Below are 13,793 nucleotides of genomic sequence, written 5' to 3' on the forward strand. Positions count from 1 at the left end.
AATGACCAAAAACCTTGTTAGCAAATGTTTTAAAATACTCATCACTTAACATATTTCAAAAGTAACCAAATTAATATGTCAAATTCGCTCCAAATTCATCAATTTCTCTAAATGTGCGTCTTTTCAATCTCTCAATTTCTCAATGAATCTGCGCATGAGTCATGTGGTTACTCATCTGGATCTCAAATGTCATGCAATTCTTTTACTAGCCTGTACCCGCCACCAGTCAGTTCCCAAAGCTATCCCAGCAATTTGTAAAACACGTCAACAGACAGTGGACTGGCAAATTCGGTCGAATCATGTCAGCCTTCTGATTTCTTTCTAGGGACAATTCTACCCTAGCCTACAACATGTAAAACAATTACACAAATGGTATACACACAATAAAACCTCTATTTTAACAACTATACAATTACTCCTCATCGACGAATACAATTCGTCCTCATCGACTAATTTAGTAGGCCTACTATCTTTTACGTGCGCACAGAGTAATTTATTACCTGTAGCCTACTCACAGGCTGTGGACCAAGCGGTATTTAACTACCACCAAACTCAGATATATTTCAAATATCTCAGTTCTGGTCGGTCAGGCCGTAACTGATTCAGTTTCCCGGATCTCCAGGCGCCATTTCTTGGCAAAACCTACAGTCTATTTACTTCACCGATCTTTCTGCTCCCGATACGTCACAGATCACGGGTCTCAGTAAATATGACGCCCTACTCGCTGCACTTGGTTTCCACCAGGTCTTAGCTGATAGGAACCAGAGTGCACCTTTAACGACTACACTATAGTTTTTTTTTTTTTTTTTTTTTTTTAAATCAATTTGGAACACAGAATTCGACTATAGGCTATATATATATATACAATTTCATTCTTACCTTGTCCATCGAAAGCTGTGCCTCTTAGCTAGTCCAGAATTCCGGCACCTTTTCACCATCCCCCCCCAAAAAATGTGCCTCTTTTTAAACAGCCATATTTGCTGCAAGGTTCTCCACCGTTGTGCACGTCTGCACAATTTCAATTCTTGGTTCTGGATGATGTAAATGATTTTGGAACCCGGCTATCGAAGGACCATTGTGTCAGAAATATTAATCTATCAAGCATTGCACAGTCAGTCGGTGAACAAGTTTAAGAAAGCTTTATTGCTTGAGGCCGGCCCACAAGGAGACAAAACATCACACCCCATTGTGCTACAAGTTTGTCGTAGTTTGTCAAGTTTGTTATATTAAGAAGCAAAGTGGAATTAACTGTAGGGATTACAGTCATGGACACAAGTTAAGACTGCCCTTGAGAAAATGTACTTTTTTCCTTCTGAGCATAGTGATAGATCAGAAATGATTTTGATCTGTTCTTAAACCTGTGTCCATGACTGTAACACAGTAAGAACCATGTTGTCAATAATTACTAACTTACTACAACAACCTTGATGCATCTGTTTTCGATCGTTAAAATAAACATTCCTCACAAATATATTTTTGTTGTAGGATTTATTATGACATTAGATTACAAGTAAACGATTTGTTGGTGAAATTATCATTACCTGTGGTTTCAAACCAGTGTAGCTCACTGCAACGCTGTACTGTAGCATAGTCTAGTAGCTAAAATAACCCCATCTCCACAGCTGATTACAGTAGCCTACGTAGGAACGGCTACTGTAACTACGGCGGCACATGTTCGGCACTATCCTTACTTAAATCAAAAGTCTTTCAATAGGTGAAACTATCTGACTAGTGACTACTAATCTGAACTCCATTGCCACAGCCTAAACTTCAATCGGTTCATGAAAATAATTAATATCAGCCTAGACCGTACAACGGAAGTAACGTTAAATCGAATTCAACCAACGCAATCACTACCAAGACAGTCTAGTAGTAGTTGTAGCCTACAATTTACCGGGGCAGCTTCTCCACACAGCAGGGCTATATCGCATTTTGCCTTGTTACTGACAATGATCGCTACCACTGACATTTATGAATGAGTTATTTTCCCCTAAATACATTTTAAGCTTATTTACGTTTTTAGGGGCATATTTTCAGTTTGCAGATGGTACTATTTGAATCGCGATTCCATCTGAGATAGCTACTGCTGGTAACGTCGTTGTTAAAATAAGCTTCAAAGGGGGTTCTTTATTAATGAATTAATGCAATATGAGTAGGCTAAATGCCTGGAAATATCACGAGAAGGGAAAAACTTACAATGACGTTTAAGTCATAGAGATTAGGTCAATTTTTCACCGGTCTGCCAAATGTATTTGTTTTGATTCAACTATGAGGTTGCTGATCACCATTCCCTCTTGCAGGGGAAATGAGAAGACAACTATTTCATTCTACTCTTCACTCTCAGTATTTTGAGTTGTAAATGAACAGAAAAAAATATGCTTTTAAATCTATGTAACCTTTATGAATAATAAGTAGGCTTTGCATTTTAATATAAAATATACAGAAATATCAGTTGTAAAATGTAATTTAAATACTGACCCCCCTGCAACCAATGCAAGCAAGCACACCCTACAATTTCCCCAGAAATTGTACCCGCTCTAGTTATTAGGATTCCTCCCTAAGGAGGAAACCTATTATTGTTAGTTTTATTATTATTAGGGGCCAAAAAGCGAAGCTGCGAGGCACCTATTGCAATTGGTAATATTATTAGGGGCCAAGCAGCAAAGCTGCGAGACACCTATTGTAATTGGTAGTATTATTAGGATTCCTCCGTAAGGAGGAAACCTATTGTTATTGTTAGTTTTTTGGTGGCCAAGCTGCGAAGCCACTTTAAGTGGTTCTACCTTTTCTTATTATTGGTGGCCAAGCCGCGAAGCCACTTACGTGATTCTAACTTTTCTTATTAAGGGCCAAGCAGCGAAGCTGCGAGGTACCTATTGTTATTGTTAGTATTATTATTATTATTCCACCATGGGTGTCTATGGCAGCCCCCATAAGCGATTTTGAATTTTGATCCTCACAACCGTTTGTCCAGTACAGCCAATCAAATTCATCAGGAAAGCCACCAAACAGGAAATTAAGTCATATCTCAGCAGTTCTTTGAGTCAGTGACACCAAATTTGGTATGCCTACGCGGAACCTTATTCTGAGTATGTCCTCCAAAAATTGTGTCATGTGAGTAAAAGGGGGCGTGGCCGGAAGCATAAACGTGTTTTGGCTAATAACTGTTGAAGTGTTTACCTTAATAAAGTAATTTATTTGTCTCTTGATTTCTTGCGAGATATCAAGCCAGACCATTGATAACTTTACATAATAACCAAATTGACGCGGCCGCCATTTTGGATTTCATGGAAAAGAGTAAAAACCTTTTGCACGCCTCAATTTCTTTCCAATGTTTACCAAATTTGGCACAGATGATCTTCAGACAAAGCTTCACAAAGGTGTCGGGATGGATTTATCATTTTCAAAACAGTTTGTTCGGCAGAGCCGATTAAAGGCGGTGGCGAAGCTGCAAAAGACACGTGAGAGCGTAACTCAGCAACCATTTGTGCGATTGTCACCAAACTTGGGTTCCATCGTTCCCACGAGGAGCAGAGGAGGCCTGTGGTGTTATACCAGAAAAAAACACTTTGAACACTCAGTACTCTTGAACGCAAACAGATATTTCAACCAAACTTGGTGTGTTGCATGAGTGCAACAGGTTGTTGTGACTTAATTGTTGCGCAAGTGCTATGGAGGCCATGTCCTGCTCTGGACTGCTTGGCCCCTCCATTGCTGCTTGCAGCTATATTTAGGGGCCAAGCAGCGAAGCTGCGAGGCACCTATTGTTATTGTTAGTTTTATTATTGGTGGCCAAGCCGCTAAGCGGCGAAGCCACATAAGTGATTCTACCTTTTCTTATTATTATTGGTGGCCAAGCCGTGAATCGGCGAAGCCACATAAGTGATTCTACCTTTTCTTATTATTAGGGGCCGAGCTGCGAAGCTGCTATTGTTATTGTTATTATTATTATTATTATTATTCTTAGGACTGGGTGTCTATGGCAGCCCCCGTAAGCGCTTGGTCGAAAGTTGTGAAACTTGGCACACTCATTGGGGACAGTCCCCTGGTCCAATTCACAAAGTTTCATGTCCCATACTATGGCACTCGCCATTTGTGCGATTGTCACCAAACTTGGGTTCCATTGTTCCCACGTGGAGCAGAAGAGGCCTGCGGTGTTATACCAGAAAAAAAACACTTTGAACACTCAGTTCTTTGGAACGCAAACAGATATTTCAACCAAACGTGAGTGCAACAGGTTGTTGTGACTTAATTGTTGCGCAAGTGCTATGGAGGCCATGTCCTGCTCTGGACTGCTTGGCCCCTCCATTGCTGCTTGCAGCTATATTTGGTGGCCAAGCCGCGAAGCGGCGAAGCCACATAAGTGATTCTACCTTTTCTTATTGGTGGCCAAGCCGGTAAGCGGCGAAGCCACATAAGTGATTCTACCTTTTCTTATTGGTGGCCAAGCCGCGAAGCTGCGAAGCCACATAAGTGATTCTACCTTTTCTTCTTCTTATTAGGGTTCCTCCGGTAGGAGGGAACCCTATTGTTATTGGTGGTATTATTAGGGTTCCTCCGGTAGGAGGGAACCCTATTGTTATTGGTGGTATTATTAGGATTCCTCCGTCAGGAGGAAACCTATTGTTATTGTTAGTTTTATTATTAGGATTCCTCCGTCAGGAGGAAACCTATTGTTATTGTTAGTTTTATTATTATTCTTGTTCCATGGAAGTCAATGGCAGCCCCTAGAACCCTTCGACAACTTTTTGTGAAATTTGGCACACTCATTAAGGACAGTTGATTCTATACCTACACCAAGTTTCATGTCTCCCATTAGACCACTCCAGCGCCACCAACGGGTCAAAGTTGGACTTGTGTTTACACACGCAACTTTTGAACCGTATGACCCATTTTCAAAAATGAGGTACCATTGGATTCCCTGGATCAAGCCGAGTTCAACGCACCCCATGGCGTCAATTTCCAGTTATATAGATTTTCCGCTATTTCCGGTTTTATCAAAAACCTTTGAAAGCCTACTCCTCCTACAATTTTTGTCATATCTTCTTCAAAATTACCAGAGATGATCTTCAGACCAAGCCTCACAAAAGTTATCGAAAATAATTTTGATCCTCGCAACCGTTTGTCCGGTACAGCCAATCAAATTCATCAGAAAAGCCGCCAAACAGGATGTGAAGTCATGTCTCAGCAAATCTTTGAGATATCAACACGAAACTTGGTATATCGATGGAAGACACCACAACATGTTACCGTGTGCAAAGGCAACTTCATATCTCCAAAAATGATTGATATAAAGCAAATTGAACTTATCGCTAACGCTAAAATAATGCTTTACACATCAGCCAGTCAAAAACTGATACTCTGATTCAATCACAAGTTCATATGAAGACTCTTGAGAATGTTTATAACACAAATCTGTGAAAAAGTTGACTGTAAGATCAAAGGTCGATTTTTGGTGAATATTTGAAACATGCTTGCTTGGCTAATTTCTAGCCAAATTTCCAATGAATGTCTCCCCTCCTCCTGCCCGCGCGTGCTCCACATCCTCACACACTCAGCCTTAACTTACACACGCGCGGGCTTGGCAAGACGCACACGCAACATTTCAGGAGAGTGTGGGCTGACCAAGCCCCCACTCATTCCTTAGTCTCTAGCAAAGGCCTTGTGGATCTTGTAATCTTGGATCTCTTAACAAAAGCTGATCTTTTTGGTATTGCATTTCCGATTTTGTATGCAATGGTAAAAAGTTATACAAATCCTGAAACATTGATATGTATATATATGTATTTATATATATATAAATCTTTATTTCAGACGCCAGGTTCCACATAAAATAACAGACATAGAGCTATAAAAAAGAGAGTAAAACAAAAACATAAAACATAAATAATACAGTGCATAAAAAGTATGAAGACTTTGGTGCCAATGTAGTCTTAAGTTCTAAGTAATCGATAGCAGCTCTTTAGAGGGTTGACCAGAGCCTCTACTATTCAGTTCTCAGACTTGTCCAGTCGACACATGAAACCATACATCAGTTGTGTCAGGAGTGCCTTACAGGTTGGTACGTGCTTAGACAGAAACAACTGACCAGCACTATGCCACCTAGGCACATTAAGTAGCAATCTAAAAGGATCATTGAAACCATACATCAGTTGTCTCAGGATTGCCTTACAGGTTGGTACGTGCTTAGACACAAACAACTGACTAGCACTATGCCACCTTGGCACATTAAGTAGCAATCTAAAAGCATCATTGTAGGCTACTTTCAGTATCTGTATACTCCTTTTCCTGTACATAGACCACAAATGAGCAGTGTACAATGGTGTTATGTAGGTTCTAAACAGGGAACATTTAACTGAATCTGAGCACATAGAAAACGTCCTTAATAACATACTGGCCTGAGAATATATTTGACAGCGCTGTTGATACATATCGTTGTCATCTGTCCAATCATCAGAAATGACATGGCCCAGATATTTTATTTCCTCACAAACACCAAGGGGACTGCCAGATAAATAAAAGGTAGGGAAGGTTAATTTCCTGTCCTGATTACTTCTGACTATCATTATGTGGCTTTTCTTTGCATTATATTTTATATCATGATCTAAGCCATACTGAGAGCACACCCATAGCATCTGTTGCAACAGGCTGAGTGGAACCAGATCATCTGCGTACATCAGATGATTGACAATAGATTCCCCAACAAGACAGCCTGTATTTGTCTTATTCAGCTGGCTTGATAAGTCGTCCATATCCATATTAAACAAAAAGGGAAATCAAATTCCTCCTTGTCGAACTCCGTTACCAACATGGAAAGGAGCTGATACAACATTGTCCCATTTAACATGAAAAGTTTGAACACCAAAATCTTCACAAGAGGTTTAGGGACACCTCTCGCTATTAGCTTCATAAACAGTTTTTCATGACAAATTCGATCGAAAGCTTTGTAAGCATCAATAAAGCATAAAAATACAGATGAATTAAGACTTGTGTACCTGAGACAATCTCCTTCAGAGCATAGATACAGAGATCAGTACCATGTTTTCTTTTAAAACCAAACTGATTTTCTGCAGTCAGAATATACATTTCCAATTTCAATCAAATAATTCTCTCAAACACTTTAGACAAGATACTGGCCAATGCAATGGGTCGATAGTTGTCTATGCTGTTCAGTTTACCAGCCTTATCTTTAACAACAGGCACTAACAGTACTGACATAATAGAGTTCGGTAGAACACCATGAACCATAATTCCAGTGAGACACATGGCTAGAAATGGACTGAGTCTATAACTGGCATTTTTTAGATGCTCTGCAGAAATGCAATCCATACCACAAGCTTTGTTGTTGTGTAGCAGAGGTCGCCAACCTGTCGATCGCGATCGACGTGTCGATCTCGGAGACTTTCCCTGTCGATCTCCAAAATAATTTCAGAAATACTGATCTCCGACTAATTCATGAACGCGGAGGATTCTTAAACTGAACGCGCGTTCTCTTGTACCTGGATTTGCATATTGGCCTGTGCGTGTTGCAAAGCAATTCACCGACAGAATAAATGGGCGTTTTTTCCCGAAGACGACCTTTGAGAGACCTGCTATCCCAGGATACCTGTGGGCGTGGTTGCCGTTGGTTTGTTTATTTACCCGGCCGTGTTGTCCACATAGTGTTAGCAAGCATGGCAGAGGCACCACGAAAGAGGGCGAAAAACTACAGTTTCCATCATGAATGGGAGGAGGAATTCATCTTTACCTTGGTAAAAGACAAGAGTGTGTGTATGTTGTGCCACCAGCCACAGGCACTGTCTAAGCGAGGGAATTTGGAGCGGCACCACAACACTAACCATCCGAAATTCAAAGACTGCTATCCACCAAAGAGCGCAATCCGCGCCAAAAAAGTTCAGGAGCTGAAAGTGGAGTTGAAGGCTCAACAGTCGCTTTTCTCACAACCTACGTCTCAAAGTAAGGCTGCAACTGAGGCGTCATTTTGTATTAGCCACATTTTGGCTAAACACAAGAGACCTTTTACAGATGGGGATTTGTTTAAGGAACTATTGACCGTCACCGCAGAGACTGTTTGCAGCACCTTCAAAAACAAAGAGGACATAAAAGCTGCATTCCGTGCTGTGCCTCTTGGTCCTACAACAGTGACACGAAGGATCGAGTTACTGTCGGATAACGTTGGTCAACAGGTGTTGGAGGACTTGTCAGTCTGTGAATATTTTTCACTGCAGTTTGATGAATCGCTGGATGTAATGGACACGGCTCAGCTTGTTGTATTTGTCAGAATGGCTTTCCAGGACTTTACAACAAAGGAGGACTTCCTCACTCTTCTCCAATTAAAAGAGAGAACGAGAGGTGAGGATATTTACAACGTTTTTAAAAGCTATGTCCGTGAAAAGAACATCCCCATTCAGAAACTGGTGGCAATCACTACCGATGGGGCACCGGCAATGTGCGGTGTGCACGCTGGTTTTATAGCACTGTGCCGTAATGATCCGGATTTCCCCGACTTCATGAAGTATCACTGTGTGATTCATCAGCTAGCCTTGGATGGGAAAGTTGAGGACTTTTCTCATGTCATGTCACTGGTGGTCAAAGTGGTAAACTCGATTCGAGCAAAAGCGCTTCAGCATCGCTTATTCAAGGCGTTATTGGATGAGCTCGATTCGGCGTATGGAGACCTGCTTCTGCATGCTGATGTCAGGTGGTTGAGTCGCGGAAAAGTGCTGCAGCGATTTGTTGACTTGCTGCCTGAGATTAAGACGTTTCTGTCGAAAAGGAACGAGGAGCACGAGGAACTTTCAACGGATGCGTGGCTACTGGACCTGGGGTTTCTGACGGACCTAACCGGAAAACTGAACTCGCTCAACCACGAACTCCAGGGAAAAGACCGGCACCTCCTCCACATGATCAGCGCAGTGAATGCGTTCAAGGCCAAACTCTGTGTCTGGACCACGAATCTGAGGAAAGGGACGCTGACACACTTTACAAACCTGGAAAAAATGTCACAGTCCATCAAAGACTCTTCTGACTTTCACCCTGAGCAGTACTGTGTGCACCTGGACAAACTGGCAGCGGAGTTCAGTCGACGTTTTGGTGAGTTAGAAATCATGAAGGATATTGCTGCATTTCTTTCAAACCCATTCCTGCCTATTAATACAGAGGAGGTTGCAGACCAATTCGAGAAAGCATTTGCTTTGCCAAGTGGAGTGGACATGGAGATGCTTGATTTGCAAAATGACATTGAGCTGAAAGCCAGGTCAAGGGACAGTGACTTTTGGGGACTTGTCAGCCGAGAGAAGTTTCCTCTCCTCAGTGCATGTGCACTAAAAGTGAGTGCCTACTTTGGATCGACCTACCTCTGTGAAATGGCATTTTCACAGATGAAAATCACCAAATCCAAGTACAGGAGCCGGCTTACTGACAGACACCTCACAGACTGCCTCAGACTGGCTGTCTCTGCTTATGAGCCAAACTACAAGGCACTCACAGACAGTGTTCAGTCACAGCCATCACACTGACTTGTCACATGAGAAATTTGTCAGTGTTGTGTTGTAACTTCAGTTTATAAATAAAACCGTTCATATCCAGCCTGCTCATTGCAAAAGTGTTTTTTCTTGTTCATATTGTTCACAAAGTGTTTGATTTCATTCAATTACAATAAGGCCAAATATAAAGTTAAGTTGTAAGTTCAGTCTGGAGTCTGTTCTGTCTCTCAACGCCTCAATAGGTAGATCTTCGGGTCACCAAGGCAAAGGTCGGTGATCTTTGGCCTAAAAAGGTTGGTGACCACTGTTGTGTAGCATATGGATGGCATCATAAATATCTACTGATCTAACTATCAAGTCTGCAGAGATACCTTTATATTCATTATCAATTCTCACTGTGTTACTTTTAACACAATTAAATAGTTTACTGTAGTGCTCATGCCATAGATCAGCAATCTTCTCTGGACAACTAACCCCTTTGATATCAGAACATTTACATTTTACATTTAGTCATTTAGCAGACGCTCTTATCCAGAGCGACTTACATTAAGTACAGGGACATTCCCCCCGAGGCAAGTAGGGTGAAGTGCCTTGCCCAAGGACACAGCGTCATTTGGCACGGCGGGGAATCGATCCGGCAACCTTCTGATTACTAGCCCTCCGGTAGGAGGGAACCCTATTGTTATTGGTGGTATTATTATTATTATTATGTTTTACCCATGGGAGTCAATGGCAGCCCCTAGAGCACAACGGTAAAAAGTTGTGAAATTTGGTATGTTGAAACTGCAGACCATTAGTAACTACCATACCAAACATGGGCCATGTAATACAATAGGTGGCGCTACAGGCCACGCCCCAATATGTCAATTTTCAAAGCGATGCCATTTGCAGGCCATAAGTCCCAAAACTCTGAAATTCATTACATATGCCTTATTTCTGATGAGGAACAAAAAAGCCTCTAGAACCTATAACGGCACCCACACAAATCTGAAAAATAGTTCAATGTAAGATGAAAATTAGATTCATTGTGAATATTTAAAATATGTATGCTTGGCTAATTTCTAATGCTTTTTCCCCAAATCCTATCTGTAATTTGTTTAAACAAACGTAGCCTTTTAAACCTCTAGGTTTAATTCTCTCTTTTATACATTTAAAGTTGGATTTGACATTTAACAGACATTTAATCATTTAGCAAGTTGTTTGACTCAAAAACCATAACAGTACATGGCCCCAACAGTACCAAGCTCCCACCTTCACTCCTTAGTCTAGTAGCCATTTTAGACTAGTAGGCATTGTGTGGTTAGTTTGGCCACAGCTAATTTTACTGTTAAAATAAACAGAAGGTCTTCTTCTTCAGAACTATACAGTTGAATCAACCAAACACAGCTTGGTCATGTTATCACCTTCTTTGGCACATCTAAACTAAGGACTAGACTTTTAAGAAAGCATGACCAAAGCAATTTGGTGAGGGCGGGTTCCTACATAAACAGTTGGTGACAAAGAATTTCAGACAATAACTTAAACATAGTCTTGCATTAAGAGTAGAGTCAACAAATTGAATAACTGTGCTAATGGTTGTTGAAACTCATTGCTCTGAGTTGGTGCATGTCAATTTAGGCAGAAGTCCATGTCTGGTGATATTTGACAACCTCAAACAGCATGAGTCTGCCACTGGGCCTATTGAAAAGGCTCTTGTTTTGATTTGCAATGCAACTATGGGGGGCCAAGCTGGGCCCAGTTGTACTGTTAGAAAGGCCAGTTACATTAAACATTATTGTTGTCATATAGTTTTCTTCCCAGCATTGCAGGCACTAATAAAAGCAGTGGTGTCCAGAAATGTTTCGTAGGAGTGGCGAAAAAGAGAAGCAGAACAGTGGAACACCATCCCACTACCATTATCTCTTATTCACTCTCATCTGTGTTGTATATCTGTAACTGGTATAGTATGGGACTACATGAATGTTTCAAAGTCAAAGTGTAGTAGCGTAGAATAGAGGAACTGGGTGTACAAGATTGTGCTTGCGGAATGAATGCTCCGTGACATGTTTTATAAAACTTGAGAAGGCTCCCTTTATTCGTGGTGTGTGTCCAGTATATAACGTCTCGCCCTGCTTTATCCTACCGCTCTGCTCCCCGGCCCCTTGTAGTAGCCTCATCTCCATGCCCATAACATTACGCCATTAACTAGATCCAGTTACATGACACTGGGAAATGGGTGCTGATGTGGAAAGTCCCCAAAAACAGCAGAAAACAAGGAAAATATAAATCCACCAGTCATTTTTACATTTTAAATATGGAGGCATCTATTGGAACAAGTGGTAACTCCTTTGTTGTACACCCAACAAATATTGGGCTACTTTAAATATAATACATATATAACTATACTTATAGGCCTTAATGTAGTTGTCGTCCTACCATTACATTCATGTCCCTTTCATAAAGTTATTGTTGTAATCTAAGCTTTTAAAGAATGGATCTTTACATGGTGGGCCTAACCAGAGCACGGGTGGCCTGACAGAACACGCTTCAAAGTTGTCACTTTCAAAAGGGTGGCATTTTAACCCTGTTTGTCCAAAATGTCTAAAAGTTGGTACTCATGCCTTATATTGCTCATGGGGAAAAAAAGAGTGTCAAGAACCCATAACGTCGGCAGCATGGATATTTCTCTAGAGTGACAATTTGTGAAGAATATCAGAAAATGACTTAAAATCAGCCATTGATCCAGTTGTCTTGAAATGTCGTGTACATGTATGAAATACATGTCTGTGTCATGTCAATTTGGTAATGGTTTGAAATGTTATGGAGGAACCCGCCATTGCTGCCTGCAGCTATATTTAGGGGCCAAGCAGCGAAGCTGCGAGGCACCTATTGTAATTGGTAGTTAGGGGCCAAGCAGGGAAGCTGCGAGGCACCTATTGTAATTGGTAGTATTATTAGGGGCCAAGCAGCGAAGCTGCGAGGCACCTATTGTAATTGGTAGTATTATTATTATTATTATTATTATTCTTAAGACTGGGTGTCTATGGCAGCCCCTAGAAGCGCTTGGTCGAAAGTTGTGAAATTTGGTACACTCATTAGGGACAGTCCCTTGGTTCAAGTCACAAAGTTTCATGTCCCATACTTTGGCACTCTAGCGCCACCAACGGGTCAAAGTTGGAGTTGTGTTTACACACGCAACTTTTGAACCGTATGTCCCATTTTCAAAAGTGAGGTACCATTGGACTCCCTGGATCAAGCCGAGTGCAATGCACACCATGGCGTCAATTTCCGGTTATATAGATTTTCCACTATTTCCGGTTTTATCAAAAACCTTTAAAAGCCTACTCCTCCTACAAATGTTGTCAAATGTTCTTCACAATTACCAGATATGATCTTCAGACCAAGCCTCACAAAAGTTATCGAAGGATATTTGATTTTCAAAACCGTTTGTCCGGTACAGCCAATCAAATTCTGCAGAAAAGCCGCCAAACAGGAAGTGAAGCCATATCTCAGCAGTTCTTTGAAGCAGTGACACCAAAGTTGGTACGCCTACTCGGAACCTTATTCTAAGGATGTCCTCCAAAAATGGTGTCATGTGACTAAAAGGGGGCGTGGCCGGAAGAATAAACGTGTTTTGGCTAATAACCGTTGAAGTGTTTAACTTAATAAAGTAATTTCTTTGTCTGTTGATGTCTTGTGAGATATCAAGCCTGGCCATTGATAACTTTTCATAATAACCGAATTGATGCGGCCGCCATTTTGGATTTCATGGAAAAGTGTAAAAACCTTTTACACGCCCCAAATGTTGTCCAATGTTTACAAAATTTGGCACAGATGATCTTCAGACCAAGCTTCACAAAGGTGTCGGGATGGATTTTACATTTTCAAAACCGTTTGTTCGGTAGAGACGATCAAAGGCGGCGGCGAAGCCGCAAAAGACACGTGAGAGCGTAACTCAGCAACCATTTGTGCGATTGTCACCAAACTTGGGTTCCATTGTTCCCACGAGGAGCAGAGGAGGCCTGCGGTGTTATACCAGAAAAAAACACTGTAAACAATCACTACTTTGGAAGGCAAACAGATATTTCAACCAAACTTGGCGTGTTGCATGAGTGCAACAGGTTGTTGTGACTTAATTGTTGCGCAAGTGCTATGGAGGCCTTGTCCTGCTCTGGACTGCTTGGCCCCTCCATTGCTGCTTGCAGCTATATTTATTATTATTATTATGTTTTACCCATGGGAGTCAATGGCAGCCCCTAGAGCACAACGGTAAAAAGTTATGAAATTTGGTATGTTGAAACTGCAGACCATTAGTAACTACCATACCAA

This window comes from Hypomesus transpacificus, unplaced genomic scaffold (genome assembly GCF_021917145.1).
Source record: "Hypomesus transpacificus isolate Combined female unplaced genomic scaffold, fHypTra1 scaffold_52, whole genome shotgun sequence".
Taxonomy (NCBI): domain Eukaryota; kingdom Metazoa; phylum Chordata; class Actinopteri; order Osmeriformes; family Osmeridae; genus Hypomesus; species Hypomesus transpacificus.